Source organism: Peromyscus californicus, unplaced genomic scaffold (genome assembly GCF_007827085.1).
Source record: "Peromyscus californicus insignis strain IS unplaced genomic scaffold, ASM782708v3 Scaffold_3__1_contigs__length_106647218, whole genome shotgun sequence".
In the NCBI taxonomy this organism is placed as follows: Eukaryota; Metazoa; Chordata; class Mammalia; order Rodentia; family Cricetidae; genus Peromyscus; species Peromyscus californicus.
The window spans coordinates 3,582,730-3,601,520 of NW_026294551.1; the positions used below are offsets into that span (position 1 = coordinate 3,582,730).

The 18,791-nt window shown below is 51.5% G+C and overlaps 1 protein-coding gene across 3 annotated transcripts in view; it reads left to right on the forward strand.

The window, feature by feature from the left end:
* Rbfox3 (RNA binding fox-1 homolog 3) overlaps window positions 1-18,791 on the forward strand; it is a 427,534-nt gene that overhangs the window by 230,733 nt on the left and 178,010 nt on the right. For all 3 annotated transcript variants that reach the window (XM_052758942.1, XM_052758941.1, XM_052758943.1), the window contains exon 3: window positions 14,023-14,116. The gene's annotated coding sequence lies outside the window, so the exon portion shown is untranslated. The remainder of the gene's footprint in view (window positions 1-14,022; window positions 14,117-18,791) is intronic.

The window sequence follows — 18,791 nt, forward strand, 5'->3', positions numbered from 1 at the left end:
TGGATTGGAGGCATGGTGGCTGGAGCACACATCTCAGCTGCAAGCAGGAGGCAGACAACACACTTGAAATGGTGGGAATCTTGAAATCTCAAAGCCCATTCTAAGTGGCATACCTCCTCCAGCAAGGCTACACCTCCTAAGCCTCCCCAAACAGCCACCAACTGGGCACCAAGTATGCCTGAGATTTCTGGAGGACATCTTACTCAAACCGCTGCACCTCGCATGGGAAAGCCCGGAGCTGACCTCTACAGAGGGCTTGCTGGGGGACAACGCTATGCTTGGGGATTGCACCGTCTGACGTGGTACCTGGAGATGCCCCCCACCACCAGCAGCATCGTATCCATTAGACCACAGCCTCCCAACCCAGCGCCACACCCACTGGCTCTGCATAGCTGCTCTTGTTCCATTGCTCGTGGGGTACCCTCCACCAACCCATCTTCCTCGCCTCACTTTTTCTCACCCAGCGGGGACTTCCTGGACCCTTCTACTTATGCCTTCTCTTTCCTTGCTCTGCCTGTTTTCTGTGCGACTCGTCATATTTTGTTTTATTACCCTACATGTGCAGGCACCATTGACAGCAGCTCAGAGAATAGTCAGGTCCCCGAAACTCAGGGTCCCCTCCTTCTGGTGCTCTCTGTAACCTGCAGATACAAGCGGCAGTGACCACTCTCTTCTGTCCCCTCTCTTTCCCTTTCCTCTGCCATCTCATCTCTTCCCCCCAGAACACTGGCAGCAGTGGTGATCACGCATGGCCTACGGTTTGATGGGAACCATCGTGCCTGTACTTGTAGCTAGAGTTTTCCTGCCTGGCCCACAGTCAGGACAAATCTCTGTCACCCGCCAGTCCCACAGCCGCTCAGACCCAACCAAGTAAACACAGAGACTTATATTGGTTACAAACTGTATGGCCTAATGGCTCAGGCTTCTGGCTATCTAATTCTTACATCTTAAATTAATCCATTTCTATAAATCTATACCTTGCCACGTGGCTTGTGGCTTACCGGCATCTTCACATGCTGCTTGTCATGGCGGCAGCTGGCAGTGTCTCCCTGACTCAGCCTTCCACTTCCCAGAATTCTCCTCTCTCCTTGTCCCACCTATACTTCCTGCCTGGCCACTGGCCAATCTGTTTTGTTTATACAGAACGATATCCACAGCATGTACTCTGTAGAGAAACTGGCCATAGACGTTTATGCTTTGAAGTGTGTTTCTGTCCCTGGTGACCTCAGAGTGGGCATGGGCTGGGCAGGATCTGGCAGAGGTACAGGGAGAGTATTTAGGTCAGGGCTCTTCTCTAAGATTTTCTGATCACATGGGGATGCTCTCAAGTTCACTTGACACTCCTCCTGACACTATGGAACTGGGGTCTCATATGTAAAAGGCACAGGTAGGAGGCTCCAAGGCCCCCTGACATTGCAGATGGAAGCATGCCATTCAAAAACCAAGACACCCATGCCTCCAGGCTCCATCATGTCCTTGGAGCACATTAGAGCTTGAAGCTGGCCCGTGTTTCCAGCTCACAGAGGCTCTGCATCAAATTCTTGGACCGTGTTTGGTGGTAGTGGGCAGTGCTGGCTTGGGTCTCCTCTCCTGGAACCCTTGAACATTTGTGAACCATCTCCCCACAATTGTGGTACAGTTACCACAGAATCCATCTTACCTTCTAGCAGAATGTACTTGAGTCTCTTATGTGGAGTTGGTGGCTGCCTGGAAGATGTCCACTTCCCAGTAATGACTTGACTTAGGCTACCGTTGTGAGACCTTGGCCGGATCCCCAAAGCCAACTTTGCTGTGAGCAATAGGCTTCCGCTCTGAGGCTCTGAGGGGCAGGTGCACATGCAGGGACAACAGGAAGCAGAGGTCACAGCCACAGGTCATGCTACCATAGGCCGCGGGCTCTCCTGGCCACCCTGCAGAGGTTGACAAGCAGATGATCCCCAGCCCATGGACAGGACGTAGAAAGGGAACTACATACAACAAGAAGGACTTCAGAGAGATCCAAGGAAGGACTTTTCCTGGCAGTAAGATTGTTCAAACGTGGGAAAGGTCTGCCTAGGGAAGGAGAATGTGGGGAGCTTCTGGGCAGTGTTAAAAATAACACCATCTCTCCTAATGGAAGCCAGAGAGCAGGAGAAAGCACGGCTGGGGGGGAGGGGTCTTCTGTCCATCCCGAGAGCAGAGAGAGCCGGGTTCCTATTAAATCCTGACCTCTGGCCATGAGTGTCCCGGGAGAGGCGGGCCTTTCCCGTCCCAAGAGTTCCCACAGTTTCTTCAAAAGGGATGCTGCCCCATAATCTGTGATCAGAAGCTATTCCACCACAGCGTTCTGGAAAGTCCATCACCTCTCAGGGGCCACTAGCTCCTCAAATGGTCTGGCAGGACACAGGACATTACCAGCCATCCCAGTCCACCTTGGGGTCCTTGAATCTAACAGGGTCCTCAGGATAAACAGAAACAGTAGATCCAAGAGCAGTATGTGTGTGTACATGTGCATGCGTGTGTGTGCATGCATATGTATATTCATTAGGTATAGGTGTGGAGGTGTATATGTGTGTGCATGCTTGTATAATGTATGTATGTGTATAAATTTATATGTATGTGTGTGAATGCATGTGTGTATGTGGGGGTATGTTTATACATATATGTCTGTACATGTATATATATATGTATGTGCTTGCACATGGGTGTCTTGGGCCATCCCTACTTAATGCTGACCTAGAGGACCTCGCTGAGCAGGGTCGCATCTCAGCTGCCATCTTCCCGTGTTCTTCCTCTCCTGCCCCCTCTGCCTCTTACATATGCAGCCTCCCATAGCCTTCTGCTCCTCCCCTCTCCTGCCAAGGATGGCAGAGCCCGAGCCCCTTTCTGCTTTGGTGACATTGTGTGACTTTTCTTCCTTTCTGGCTCATATATGTCAAAACTTTATGTTAGGGAAGAAAAGCAGGGGAAGCCATGTGGGAAGTAGGTCACCTGGAAATCAACAACCTGCCTGTAATTAAATCTGCATTCTCCCTGGAAAAGCCAACATCCAGTGGGTGACTTCTCTCCCGTGCTCCCACCCCACCCCTTCCTTTCTTACAGGGCTGGGTTCCAAAATGCAGCTCTTCATCTGAAACCTCCCAGTGAAAGCTCATTAGGCAGACAACGAAAACAGCCCGCATTGGGGTGCATGCCGTCTCTCAGCACTCATGGAGAGAGGAGGCCCTGATTGCAGACCTGGAATGGAGAGTTTGCTGTTTTTGTTTAGTGGGGCTCCCTGGCTCACGCCCTCAGCACTTCTGTGTCCTGGATTTTAACAGTTGATGAGCAGCCTCCTCTGTGTTGGAGTTTTGATGATCCATGCTGGCCCGCTTCTTACTGCCACGTCCCAGGCTCCTTCTTGGCCGCTGGTTAAGCAAATAGCACCTGGAGCCCCAGGATGGTCGCGCTTGGAATGCATTTATTCCACTCAGGGTATGAATTGGGCTTAGTTGCCGAAAGGGCTCCAGCTGACAGTGCAGAGATGGAGCAAGGAGAACTCATAAACTCGGCAGCAGCAGGCAGGCAGCTCTAGAGACGGGCTGGCTAACGACCTGCTGAAGGCTTTGTCTCAATCCCCTTGACGATTGTTTTAGAAAGAGGGATTTAAACAAAAAAGACATTTCTAGAAAAAGGCAAAGTGCTAAGCTTAACTTGTATTCCTAGAAAAGTCTTCACAGAGCTAATGGTGGAAGGTGAGGGAGTTGACGTGTGACATGCTTGTGGACTCGCCCACAGTCAGAGAGGGTCTGCCCACAGGCTATTATAAGCTCCTGACTGCCAAGACGCTGGCCCCAGGGCTAAGGAGACTTGCCTAGCTTCATCAAGAGTGCCATTCTAACTGTGTGGCAAGCACCTCCTGCATCTACCAGTTCCCTATGAGCAGCTACTTAATTAAGGGGAACTGAAGGTTAAGGGTGCTCAGAATTGGAGAAGGCACAGGGCTACTTCTCTGTGCCGTGGTGTAAGCGTTGCTCAGGCTTTGGTGCAGCCATGGAGCCATCCCAGCAACCGTAACGACAGAGTCTTCACTTGATATCGCAGAATCTTTACTCCGAGGTTCAAAGGGCCTGAGCCAAGCGCAGTGAGCAGAGTGCTGAATCAATAGTGACTTCCTCATAGCCCTTTCTGTTTGCAAAATGCTTCCAAGTTTGATGCATTGGGTCTGGTTGGGAAAGTGTGCAGACTTTGGAATACGAATGACCTGGGTCTGCAGTTGAAGCCAGGCCACGTGCTGACTGTGTGGCCTTGAACAAGTGGCAATTTGCAGCCAGTCCTTCCTGTCTGAGTGATGACTGGGTGGCTAGGGGATGATGTGAGGAGGGTTCACTGAGCCTGCAGGAAGAGCTGGGTCCCCAGCTAGCCCTCAGGAAGTGTTCGCTCTTTTCTTTAAGATATGTGAGTTCATGACTCTGTGTGTGTGTGTGTGTGTGTGTGTGTGTGTGTGTGTGTGTGTGTGTGTGTGTGTGCATATATACAAATATATGTATGTATGTATGTATGTATGTATGTATGTATGTATATGTATATATTAGTGTAAGTGTATGCCAAAGGCTGTGTGGTACATACTTAAGACTATCAAGGTGTTATTTTCGTCTATCTAGAATTTCACATTTAGCTGGATATCTGAGAGTCTTACTGATAAATTGTTGCGCCAAGGCCTATCATTTCACTTTTAGAGCTAAAATCAAGTGCAGACGCACAGAAGCCTGTGGCAAGTGTCCTGTAAGCAACACCTCAGCTTCCTGGCCCAGCTTTAGCAAGTCCAGTTTCCCCAAGCTGTGGTTTGACCTCACAGCTAAAACCTTCTTTCTCCAAGATGTCGGGAGGCCCTGTAGTTGCGTGGAGCAGACCACTGAACTGCCCACACCCTGGACACGATCCCGGGCTGGAAACCAAGGCAGTAGCTACAGCGTCGGCTCAGAGTCCATTCTGGTAACTCAGCCATGGCTCCATTTGCTCACTGGACTGTAGTCTCTAGAACACTGTCTGTTTGACTCCTGGGTCACATTTGATCTTCCCTAAGCCAAGTGTGGTAACACACACCTGTGATCCTGTGATACCAACCCCCTGGAAGCTGAAGCAGACTCTTGGGCCACAATGGTAAGCCATGTCAACAAACAAACAAACAAATAAATGATGGGCCAGAAAAGTTAAAGCATCTGCCGCCAAGCCTAGTGACCCGAGTTCACTTCCTATGACCTGCGTGTAGAAGGAGAGAACTGACTCCTGCAAGTTGTACCCTGACCTCCAGACTCAGCATGGCATATGGATGCCGCCCCCCCCCCCCATACTTGATAAATGCAATAAAAGCATTCAAAGCAAGCAAACATTTGGTCTTCCCTAAACAGTACCTCACTGCTCCGAGACACAACCCATCCTCAGAGAAGTTCCTTCTGCCTTGCTCTGCCCCCGGGATCCACTACAGTTCTTTCCCAGCCCTTCAGCCTCTGCTGTCCCTGGAGCCCCTCTTCCCTTATCTATCCAGCCCCATCCCACCCCCTCCCATTTTTACTTGGCAAATTACACCCTGGTCCTCCCTGTCGGCTCAGTGGGTGCTGTCAGACCCTGGCAGGTTCAGGAGCCAGCAGCAGGGGGCAAAGACACTTGCAAAGAGGAACTAATAGGAAATGAAATAGCTTTTCTCCTCCGAAGACCCCTCCCTGCTCTGCCGGTAGACCCACCCCTTGCGGCGTGAATTGTTTCCAATCCAATCTCGTGTTTATTGAAGTTCCCTCCAGGGTAAGCTCGAGAGACGTCTCCCCCAGCCTCGTAGAGTGGCCTTATTTACCAGAATCCCCTCGGCGTGCCATTTAAGCATCTCCATTAACATTTCCTACGTCTTGCTCATTGCAAGCATGGGCCCTGGGAGACCTCCAGGGTGGCGGCACAGCGGCGGCCTGCAGGAACGCGGGGCTGATTTTAATTGGTTTGAAACTGCCGCTGTCGACCACAGAGGGGTCCCTTTCCTTGAGTAATGACCTGGAATTTGATCACGAGGCTTTTGTGAGTTTCTAACAACTGGAAGTGTAGCTGTGTGAGATCAAAGCAAGAGCTGGCCGCGCATGTATCAGGCTGCGGCTCATGCCAAACTTAGCTGTAAAAGACCCAGCTGGTTTGAGCTGCAGCCAGGAGGGGGCGCTACTGAGCGAGTTTCCAGCAGCGGCCTGTTGTCCTAGACTTGATTGTGTGGGGGCAGTCCTACAGGAATGATGGGAGGTCCAGAGCTCTCCAGGGACAGGTCACTCTGCAGAGGACCTCAGGATGCTCAAACTCCCCCTCCGCCTTCTTCGCGAGGTAGAGAAGGAGTCACTCTGTAAGAGCCCTGGTGTTTCTCATGAACTTGGGGACCTCTACTTGACAAGGAAAAGTGGCCAGGACCCCAGCCCTCTCTAGTGTCCTACGTGAGGGGTGAGGTCTGCCCAGAGGATTGAGGCCCCATTCTCCTACCAGGAAGATGGCAGGGAGGCCTGAGTTCCTGGAAGCAGAAATGGTCTTAGTCTAGAGATGGTCATTTGGAACAGATAGAGGTCTTCTTGGGTGGAGGTCACCTGATTTCTGCCAAGATCTCACTGTAGCATCCATCCTCTAGTTGCTTGACCACTAAACCACCAGCCAGACCCTAAGCTGTTTATTTATTTATTTATTTGGCTAGCCTAGAACTTGATATGTAGACCAGGCTGGTCTCAAGCTCACAAAGATCTGCCTGTCTCTCCCTCCTGAGTGCTGGGATCAAACCTGTGCACCACCACCAGGCCTCTACTGAGCTTCTGGGTACACAAAAATCTCACGCTTCTGGCCAGTGCCATCTCATGCAGATAAGCAAGCCCGATACCCTCCCCCAAAGGCTTGTAATGTAACTACACAGTCATCAAAAAAATAGGGGAAATTTGATAATTGAGACAAAACATCAGAGCTCGGCATCTTCTCCCACCTGCTGTTCACAGTGGTTAACACGGGGCTGTGCAGCCCTGAGGCCTTTCCTTGCAGGGGTGAGGAGATGTTATAGAAGGGTTTCCCTACACAGTCCAGACTGGCCTTTGCCTTTTGACTCTTTCTCAGCATCCCAAATACTGAAGTTACAGGTGTGAGCCACCATGGCCAGTTTGCCGAGTCGTAAAGAAGAAATGCAGGGTCCCAGATAAATCCCCTCTGAGCTCAGCCAGCTTCAAACTCCCCCACAACCAGGATCAGCTCTGAGCATCACCTAGTGACTGTTTAGTTGTTCCTTACAGAAAAGGAAAGGAAAACCTTGCTGGGTCTGGAAAAAGGGCCCGGCGGCAAACATGCTTGTAGTGCAGACGTGAGAACCTGAGTGAAAGCCATCGGCACTCATTTAAAAAACAAGACAGAACAGGCATGGGGCAGTGGCGTGTGCCTATAATCCTAGCACTGGGAAGTGGAGGCAGGAGGATTCCCAGGGGTCACTGTTCAGTTAACCCTGATGAATCAGCAAGCTCCAGGTTCAGTGAGAGACCCGGACTCAAACCGTAAGGTGAGGAACCGTAAAGGAAGGCACTCGTGTTGACCACTGGTCTCCACACATGCGTGCATGCATGGCACACAGCTGTGTGTACATATGCTCACATAAGTGTATAACACACACACATACAGAGAGAGAGAGAGAGAGAGAGAGAGAGAGAGAGAGAGAGAGAGAGAGAGAGAGGACATGGTTATGCCTTTCAGCCCTGGCCTCGTGCGGCTCCTTGGGAGAGTGGCCGTGAGACTCTTCTCGGTGCTCGGCTCCCTGTTCACCAGGCAGTGCACCAGTGGCAGCTCTCAGAAGGCACCAGACCCTGCTTCCGCCTCCGACACTGTGGACCGGCCAGTGCAGGTCTCTGGCCTGTTCTGCCCTCACTGACACTTGGCTGCTGCCATTGTGCATTCGGGAGCAAGGAGGGCATCCTGCTGAGTGGGGCTCTGACCTGATTTCTGCTATTTCATCTGTTTATGGGAGGCTCAGTGGTCCTGCCTGCTCCTGGGGACTCTTTGTCACCCCATCTGCTTCCCTGTCACTCCTGTCCTGGGAAAACATTGAAGATAATCGATAAGATCATCGTACTAATCCCAGCAGGCAGGGGCGGGAAGACCAGAAAGAAGTTCAGAGTCATGGTTGGGACACAAGAGACCCTGCCTTTAAAAGAGAAAAAAGCAAACCACATACTTTGCGGATTTCCTGTTAGGCCCGGTTACCTGTGACCCCCTTACAAGTCTCTGTGGTTATGGCTGAGATACAACTTAGAGGCTGTGACCTCTCACTGCCCTCCAAGATGGTCTGACCACCTGAGGCCCCCAACTCAGCTTGTCAGGAACAATCTGTGGAGAGGAGCCGGGCTTCTCCGTCTGTGGACTCCACGTCTGCGGGTTCAACCAACCACAGATGGAAATATTCAGGAAACATCGTTGCTCCTGCCCTGAGTGTGCATAGCCTTTTTCTTTCTTGTCGCCAGTCCCTAAACAGGGCAGAGCTCAGCTGCTTACAAGTGTGACATTGCCCCAGTCTCATAGGTAGCCTGGTGAAGGTTCACGGTCTGTTGGGGGGCTGGAGAGATGGCTCCCTGGGGAACACGCCGGCTATGCAATAGGAGGACCTGGATGCAGATCTCCAGCACCCACGTAAAAAGCTAGACGTGGAGGTACATGCCTGTTACCCCAGTGCTAGAAGAGGTAGACGACACCCTAGGGATTCACTGTTCAGTCCGCCTAGCCAGTTGCGGAAAGGCTCCAGGTTCAGTAAGAGACCCCATCTCAAAAGGTAAAGTGGACACTTTCTGTCACCCCAGCTCTCCATGTACACTCCCAGGAAAGTGAATTCATATATACTACACACATGGACACCTCCACACACACCAAATGAACAAATAAAAAATGTAAATGAAACCTTATTTTAAGTAAATTATGTATATGGGAGAGGGTGAGCAAGACGACTCGGTGATAAAGGGCCTGTCACCAAGTGTCACCAAGCCCAATAACTTGAGCCGGTTTTCCAAGACCTCATAATGATGGAAGGAGAGAGCTGACCCCCACAAGTTGTCCTCTGACTTCCCTGTGTATGCTGTGGCACACACATCCACATCCACATATAATAAATAAATAAAATGTAATGAAAATTAACATTTATGATATATGGGACAGTTTGCATAGGTTTTATGAAAACATTACACCACTTTATCTTGGGCTCTGGAGCATCTTCAGATTCTGATATCCATGGAGATCCTGGAGTCAATCCCCCATGTGACTGCACAGTAGCTCCTGCATATGGGAAGATGCACAGGGTTTGCTGCCGAGGGCTTCTGGTGCACTCAGGAACCTGAGAGCACGCTCTGCTCTCCAGGGGAGGTGCCACAGCCACAGCAGCTTTGCTGGAGGCTAAGATTCCCAGTCCCTTTGCAGCTCACGGTTTGCAGCTCACGGTAGGAGTCAGGGTTCTGGACCAGCGACACAGACAGCGGACCTGCAGACCGTGTCATTCTACAGCGGAAAGAGACAGGACCCCACCTGCCCCTCCCCCTCCTCCTCAAGGCTGTCCCCAGACCCTTTGGGAACTGTAGAGACTCTCTGTCTATTCCCTTATACCCAGACAAGACAGCACTGATCATAGCCTAGGGGATGGCTCCACCTGGGGCCTGCCAGGAGCATTAGGGTAAGGGTCCAGGCTGGGGTAATGGAGTGATGAATAACTGAGCAGAGACATGCCACATGGAACCCCTAAACTTAATGCTCTGTGGCAGGGCCTGTGCCTGGGAGGTTTCTGTTTCTGAGCAGATCTGGCCTGATCCTACACTAAGCGAACCCTTGTAGTCAGCAGAAGCCTTCCCTCACCCTGATGCCCCACCCTGACAGTCAGTCCGGCCATGGAAGAGCCAGCCCAGTGGGTTTCAGAAGTGGGGGAAGGAACTCAGGAGTTAGCTGTAGCAATCTGGTCAGCGCCAGCAAGAGCAGGGTGGCGGGGTCATCCATATGGGACTCTTAAGTGCTACCCAAGTGCAGATCGTGTGTTTTGGGGTAGGCCCCCAGCATTCTGTGCTGACCATTGTGATGGCTATCAAGTCACACTGTGGAGGCTGCAGAGGCCACAGAGCGTCGCTCCTTTCCCCTGTCTTCACCTAAGCTCTACCCAGGGAAGACTTAAGGGCGCAAGGACAGTTTATTCTGCCAGCACAATCTCAAGGACACAAGTTTCAGAGACCCCCGAGGTCTCTGGGTCTTGTTTACTTCCTACAGGGGCCAAGGCTTCCCCAGCCTGAGCTCTTCTGTTCTGTGGAACAGGTGGGCTAGCATAGCCTTCCACCAGCCCAGTGTCCCCAGCCCAGGAAGGCGCCTGTCACTGGGAGTGAGCTCTGCTGTCTGCGCCCGCCTGCCTTGGGACACTGTTCTGTTAGCCTGGCATCCTGACTTGGACACACAGAGACACTTGTCCCTCTTCCTTGCAGGGTCTAGCCATGCACCACCTACTCACATGCTGCCAGGCAGGGGGGGCAGGCGGTGCTTGCTCTGTTGGCTGTCTCCTCTTGCTTTTTTTTTGGAAAATCTTCCCACCCCCTTTTCAGCCCAGCCCTCCTCTTCGGCTCTTGGATCTTCCCTGGTATGTGTAATTCCCAGCAGCTCCACCTCGCCTTGGTATTCACAGCCCTGAGAATTGATTCTGAACACAGTTTGCCCTAGTACTGGGCGCTCAGTGTGGCGTCTCTGCATTGCGGCTGTTGCACATCATAAGGAAGTCAGGAAACGGGGGAGTGGTGGGGCCAGAAAAGGGTTAGGGACACCTCTAGGAAGCCCGGGGCAAAGGCCATGGGCTTGGGGCTGGGGCTTAAGCTCAGACTTAGTGTCCTCAATGCAGCCTTGCCCAACTTTACAGAGTCAAGATGGCCAGCGGGTTCCACACTTATGAATGGGAAGCCCTTATCCCCAAGGTGGCTTTTCCAGTGTCCATTTTCCACTGCCAAGGCTGTGAAACTCCTGCAGGGATGTGGCGGCGGGGATGGGGAGGCTTTTCTAGAATCTTGACAGACACAGCCTTTCTAGGAGAAGTCCAGTCCAGAAGAGACCTCCACAGGCCCAGTAAATAGAACCATGGGAGCCAGCTGGCCAGATGGCCAGATAGACTGATGACTGATCTCACGGCTCTCAGGAGGTGACTTGCCCAGATTCTGCAGGCTCAACTGGGAGTTGCCAGCCCAGCCTCAAATCAAGCCCACCTCACTCTTCATTTTAAGATGATTGAATCAGGCCCACCCACACCCTGGGATTCATCTCCCATGAAGGGAACAGATCATAGCTGTCAGGTGAGTCAAGGAAAATCTAGATAATGTCGGGATGCATGGCTAGGACTCTCCAGGTAGACACAAAAGCTGACCATCAAATATTCCACAGCCATGAGGTCTGGCCAGATGAGCCCAGCAGTGAACTCCTCTAACAAGACACTGTCCTGCTGCGTGTTTTATGAACACAGGTTGCTTGCTCTCATAAGGCTGTGGAAACTGAGGCAACATGAGAATGACTCGTCACACTCCCTAGGATGGCAGAGCATATTCCCTCCACAGAGAGCTGCAGGTCTAGGCAGAAGCCACAAGGAGTGTGGGAGGTAGAGGGAGGCTTTTAGTTCAGAACCCACTCAGAACCCCAGTCCTATGTTGTGTGGACCCCAACAGGTGGGAAAAGGCAGCCACTGGCGAGCTGTTCCCATGGCAATGTGGGGAATTCAGGAGAAGAAAGGAGCAGGAATACAAGAACTATCCCTAGGGGTACGGATGAGGAAAGGTTGGCAGAAACCTTGAGTTGGTGACAACTCACCCCAGGAACACAGCAGGGGTTCTGTGCAGGTTAGCATGCACCAGGATGTGGAGGCTTGCTAGGACTCAGGTGTGGAGAAGGTGGGAAGCTGAGAGTCACGAAGGAAAAAAGTATGGCTGACTGTGAAGAGCCTAGCTCCTTGGGAACATGAACTTAATTTGGAAGCCTTGAAAATACGACAAAAAGTCAAGAAACTTGCCCCTCCTTGTGTGTGTGTGTGTGTGTGTGTGTGTGTGTGTGTGTGTGTGTGTGTGTGTGTGTGTGTGTGTGTGGTACTTTTGTGTGGGTGCCTAAGCAAATGTGTGCACATGAATGGGGAGATCTACATTCAGTGTCTTCCTTAGTCACACTCCACCTTATTTTTTTGAGACGGTCCCTTGCTGGGCCCTGGGGCTCGCCTGATTGGGCTAGACTGACTGGCCGGTAAGTCCATGGACTCTTATCTGTCTCCGCCGTGCTGGGATTACAGACATGTGCCACAGCACCCAGCTTGTTACATGTGTGCTGGGGACCAAACCCATGTCTTCATGCTTGCATGGCAGGCCCTTTATCCATGAAGCCATCTCCTCAGACCCCAGCTTTTACTCTTTGAAAGAAGTGGGCTGGGACGTGCGTGACATGCAGGAGACTGGGGCTGGGAGCTGTAACAGGGGTCCAGGACAACTGTGCTGCTTATGCCTGAATGAATGCATGTATGACTCACCGTGTGCCAAGTGCTGCTGTGTGGGGGTGTTTTTCTGGGCTCTGCATTCTTGGGGCCACCTGGTGTGCTGTCAGGAAGCTGTCATTCGGGTGTCCATGCTAATGACTCCACAGATGATGCCCACCGGCCATGACAGTGACAGGGCAGAGGACAGAGGCAGACTTCAGGGTGCAGAGAGGCCTCTCTGAGGGGACACCTGAGTGAGGAAGGACACGCTGTCAGAATTCGGAGGTCTCAGGGAAGAGCACCCAGAGACAGGACAGTTTGTGCAAGGGCCCTGAGGTCAGGTTGATTTGTTCAAAAAGTTCTCAGAGAGTAGGGCAGAGGCCAGGGAAGGAGGAGGATGTGGTGTTTGGCAGGGTGTAGGGTGAGGTGGCGCAGGTCATGTGAGGAAGGCTCAGAAGAGGTAGAGTAAGAAAGAGTCGATGATTTGGGTGAGGCTGCTTGCCATGCAGAACTGCTTCCCAGTTGTGAGTGTCTAACCCGTAACCAGCTGCCTTAAGGATGGTGGATGTGGACCGCTCTGGTGAGATGCCATGGGCACATGCCATGCCACATATTTGCTTCTCCGAGTTACAGAGACTGGAAACCCAAGTTCAAGGTGTAGGCAGACCTCACATCAACCTTATCATAACATGCAGGAGCGGGCAGGCTACTTACAAGGGTACTAACCCTGTACGAAGGAAGGTGCCGTCCTCACAGCTGATCATCTATCAGGCCCCTCTCCAAACATCTCAAGTTGGGTCCTGGGAATTTATCATGTGGCTTTGTGGGGAACCCACCAAGTACAGACCAGAGAAGGCCTGTATCCACCCATTGCAGACACAGTCCAGCAGAGATGCAGGACCTAGGTCTCGCTGGACCTTACTACACTCTTTAATGTCTGGCTGAGAGCCAATGCGAGAGGCTCCACATTGGAAGCTGTGAGAGGCAGCTCAGGATAAAGGAGGGCTGCCTGTGGCTAGCTGGGGGGAACTCTGGCAGGTTTAGATGGAAGGGCAGCCTAACTAGGCTCCAAGGCATCATTATAGGCCTGGTGGTCCCTTGGGGTGTGACATTGCCACTGAGCTGAGCCCAGTGCTTGGGAACAAAGGCTGGTAGTGAAGTTGACACTGAGGACATAGCCTCACGAGGGCTGTGCTGGCTGGAAAGGAGAATGGGTCCCTTGTGGGAGACAGATCAGAGGGGCTATCCATCAGTGGCCCTCCTTTGTCAGCTCATCCTGTTCTCACCCACCGACACCCTCCCTCTGGCCCACGAGACATCTTCTCATCTTGGAGTTGTCCTTCAACTTTCAGACTGACTGGCCAGCAAGCACCTGGTTGTGCCTCCCACCCCTCCTCCCTCCCCCCCACCCGTCCCAGTATTTCCTCATTCACAGCGTTCAAAAGACACTGCACTACATCCTGTGATATTTCTAATCAAGAACACAGGACAATATGCGTCTGATGTCTCCCAGATATAAGAGGAGATTGAAAATGATTTCATTCTCTTGTTTTCCTTTTCAGAAGCATCAAGGGGAATCGGCCAGCCTTCCCCGGAGCTGGCCCACAGGTCTTTTCGGAGGGAACCTGTTCTAGGAGTGGTCCATTCTGCAAACAGGTCTGTGATGCTTTCTACTCTGTCATGGCTGGTTCTCAGTGGCCAGGGGTGGCCCATGCGGGCAGGGGGAGGGAGGGCGAGTGATGTGAGAATAGGGGTCAACAGAGGGGAGCCACGCTCTGCCCAAAGGAGTGTTGGTACTGTTCCCACCATGTGAGTCCTGACCCCCTCCCCCACCCCTGTGTTGCTCACCTGCCCTTACCCCCCCTCACTGAAATGCAAATCAGCATGTACATAATAGATAATTAATAGACTGATCAGCCAGCAAGGGAGGTAAGTAGATAAATAATTTTAATTATCCTTGGGTTGCTCATAAATTCCCTCACTGCCTTTTTATTAAACTCTGTTTACAAGAGTCATTTATATTCCATGTCACTGTGCCAAACCCTCCTCCCTGGCTCCCTCCAGGTCTGACCTAGGGTGGAATCCCACTGTGTGACCACAGCTTCTGCTTCTAGCAGGGTCTGGGTCCGAGCACAGGTGGTAAAAAGCTTTGCCCAAGTGGCCAGTCTAGACAGCAGGAGGGAATCTGGGTTCAGCTTAGCTCGGGAGCTCCAGTCGTCACTCCCCAGTGTGGCCTGGGCCAACTGGGAACCTTGGTTACACTTGGCACCTGTGCTGTGGCTATGAACTCATTCTTCTCCCCAGGGATGCCCTTGGCCTATGAATAGCCTTGGCTGAGGTTTCCTCAGAGCTCTGAATGCCAGGAGAGAAAGCAAGTTCATAAACACAAAGTAAAGCTACCACAGAGGATCAGGGCCAGACTCTCCCATGTTACCTAAGAGGTGTGGCTGATGGGAAACCAGGTCATTCCTCCTTCTCCACCCCAGATACCCTGGTTAGTGGGTCTTGGGAGCCACAGTGGGAAATGTGTGCCAGGTTCCCATGGAGCTGAGCGTCAAAGAGGTGCTGGAGGAGTCTGGCTCAGGTGGAGCCTTCCTCATCTGGTGGTGTTGTGAGGAGGGACATCTTTCCTTGGGAATCTTCCTTGTATGCTTTTTCCATCTTGCTAGTTCGTTAGTATTGGTGTCTCCTCATCAGCATGCAGGAAAATGTCTGGGAAGTACCTGGGTGGCCCTAGCAAGGGTTTGCTCTGGTTGCATCCTCCTCCTATGTCCAGGTAACTTGGATTGACTTGATGTCTGGGAATACTAATGAAGAGGTAAGCGAGGGCCAGGAGCTGAGCAGGGGCCAGGGAAACACTCTCCGAACCCAGGCATGCCTAGGGCTGCTCTGTTTGCATCAGTTCTCATGACCGGCCAAGTGTCAAGAGCTGGGAATGTGTGCCTGTCCGAGGTGCCGTGCACAAGCGCAGGCTACCCCAGCTAGGTGTTAGCTCTTTACACCCATGCTCTGGCCAAGGGATGTCTCGCACCTGTATCTTGTTGCTGCTCATGTTATGTGCATAGATGCTCTCCCTGCGCTCAGCAAGGTCGGGGTTGCCCAGCTCATGACTGACAGAGCACTTGGGTTCCCAGGCCCAGAGCTCCAATGCTGCAGGCCCCACATCAGGCGATGCTCTGCAGAGCATGGAACTGTGTCACTCGGATCCTTCGTAGGTTTTTGCTCCTGGAAATGAAATCAAGCTGTAGAGGCTGTTGATCTGATCAAACAGGGCCCTGGCTGAGCTCCTGTAGGGCGGTTCTTGACAGTAAAATCCAGATGTCTTCCAGTTGCTGGCCTACACAGCCGCTATGCAGGGTTGAACCCTGGCTTCTGCGGCAGATTGGCACTGGATGGTTAGCTGAGCTGTGCACTCTCTGCTGATTGTTCTTGACTCCTTGGAGGGAGGCTGTTTGCCCCGGGCAGAGGGAATGCAAGCTGAGCAAATGGAAAGGCCTTTTAAGTTCCACTCGGTAGAATTAAAGTCTGAAAAATGGCTCATTGGAGGTTCCCTGCCCTTTTAAGAGTTTGTTTAGCTCAGAGCTTTGCAGTCTGCCCTGGGCCTTGCTTAGCCCACACAGACTGAGTGGGAAGGCAGCAGGACCAGGAAGAGGAGAAAGAGTTCATGGGAGGCTTTTCGAACGCCTCTTCCTACGCTAAGGATCATGCTGCCTGGTCACCAAGCCCACTGCAGCTGTGTTCTGTCTGGAGCAAATTCTCAGGAGGTGCAACTCCAGCCATTCCTTAGAGAGCTGCAGCAGAGCCTGGCTTCCTGAAACCCTAACTCAGCCCTTCTGGGCAGCACCGAATGACTAGCTTTTCTCATTCCGTTATTTACAGTCTTAGTATTTTCCGTCCATCTCTGTTTTGTGGAGCTGTGTGGGTGACAAAGGAAAAAAAAGAAAAAGAAAGGCTCAGACTGGTCTCTGGGTGCCACTCCTCATGATAGCTAGGATGACAAGGCTTCCCCAGGTCTCGCTTTCCCCTCCCCAGCACACACTGGCAAGAGCCCTACACCAGCTCCTGCCTCATAGGTCTGAGCCACCAGGACCAACGTTGGGAAGGGGTTGATAACTAATTGATAAAAAGCAGCTAGAGTGATGCTTCCTGTCCTGGAGGAACCGCCGCGCTGGAACAACTGTATGTCCCAGCCGCCGGCATGGTGAGGAATAACCGCCGGCATGGTGAGGAATAACCGCCGGCATGGTGAGGAATTGAACTCTCACGGAGACACGGGTAGAGGTGTTCTTGTTCCAGAACACGGTTCCCACTGTAGGCGAATTTCCTGGTTGTCATTGAGTATCATCAAGAGCTGTAGAGTGTAACCAAGAGTGGTTGGACCTTCAGTGTGTGTATCTCATTCTCTCCTTCTGATGACCTTAAACCAGCCTGCCTTTAGTTCAGAGATCTGGAGACCTCTAACAGGATTGCTATCTTTTTTCTGATTATTATTTTTCTGTTATTTATGTCCGCCTCTGCCTCCTGAATGCTAGGTTTAAAGGCATCATGACCATGCCCAGCCTCTCTTTATTTTTAATTTTAAAGACTACATCATTATTTTAAGTATATGTGTGTCTGTGAATCTGTGTGTAGTCAAGTACATGCACAGGGGTGCGTGTGCCTGCAGAGACCAGAAGTGTCAGATTCCTCGGAGCTGGAGTTATAGGTAGTCATGAGTCCACATGGTTGTTGGGAACCAAACCTGGGGCTTCTGCAGAGCGGTGCATGCTCTTAACTGCTGAGCCATCTCTGTAGCTTGGAGGAGTATTGTCTCTTTAAAGCAAAGTTAACCCTTCACATGTCTTCATTACGACACAAGAAGAGAAATAACCGAGGTTCTTCTTGGAAAATGTAGACAAGTGAAGCAAGCTGTCACACCTGCTGAGAGGCCCAGACACTGTGTCCCCTTCCCAGCTCTTGAGACATCTCAGGGAAGCAGCTTCTGCCATGTGTCTTGTCCTGGCTTCACTGCTCTTTGATAATCACTTCTGTTATTTTGTTACACGGAAGGGCCATCTTGTAGCCAATCATTCCAGGCCTGTTTTGAAGGACACAGGCAGGCCTTAGCCACTGACCCTGTCCCCAAATTCTATGCCACTCTTTAAAAGACTAGAAGATGCATTTTTTTCCAAACAGAAATTAGGAGATGATTGTTCACTTTAGAAGCAGTCCTCAGATATATATTTCAAATTCTTTGAAAAGTAGTCTCCCCCAAGGCTTTAAAGCTTAGAAGGTGTATGAATTCTCCACTCTGATGCCCACTGCAGGGAGAATAGTTTTACTCATCTCCAGAGCCCTCCCCTTCCTCCATGGAGGCCTTTTCCCAGTACATAAGATGTTTGTGTGGGATGTGTTCATACACACTAACATGCACACATATGATCAGGCATGCACACATATGCAAGCATGGGTTCACACATAGGTACATATGCACACACTTGCCCACATGCTTATACACTCAGATACACATGTGCATACACGTAGACCTATACACACAGCTACATACAACCACATGCATGCAGACACAGGCATGCATATATGCACACAGGTACCCACATCCAGTGTTTAGCAACATGTCCCCATGGTCAGCTGAAAGGTGATGTTAATTGAATTCTCTTAATCACATCTGTGTATCGGACATTCTGCTCCTAGCAACCATTCCCAGGGAATGAGCAGTCATTTCTTCCTCAAAGATAAAGGGAAATAGATGTTGATGAGGTTGCCAGGCAGGTCAGTGGCCCCAGCCCAGGTGACTTATTTAATGAGAAAAACAGGAAACCCTCAGAAGAGACCCTTGACTGAAACACCCAAACTGGAAGCTTAGTGTCTGCAGGCTTTGCATTTTGGTGGTGCAGAGCTATGCTACCATGTAGAGTGACATCATCAGCTCCTGCTGGGAGCACCGACCCCCAAGGCCAGCTGGAAGCCCTGAGGGTAGAAACAGGGAAGAACAGAAGCCCAGTCCCTAGAGAACTGTCCGGAGTGAAGCCTCAGTGCACGTGTGTGTGACTGTATGTACTCCCAGTAGATGACAGCAGCCAGGTTTCTGGTGTGTTTACATTCAGTTTGGGGTTACACGTGTTTTAAGCATAATTTGCCGAATTGAAATTCACGCAGCACAGATGCAAACCTCCCAGTCAGCGAAGGTCGGTGCGGACGGCACGTTTGCACCGCGGGAGCCCCTCGTTCAGGTGCATTGCAAATTGATCTTCAGTGCTATCTTGTTCTAAGAGTGGCCCTCGCTGCCACCAGCCCTTTCTCCTCTCTCACTGTGCACTTTGCAAGTCAGGGT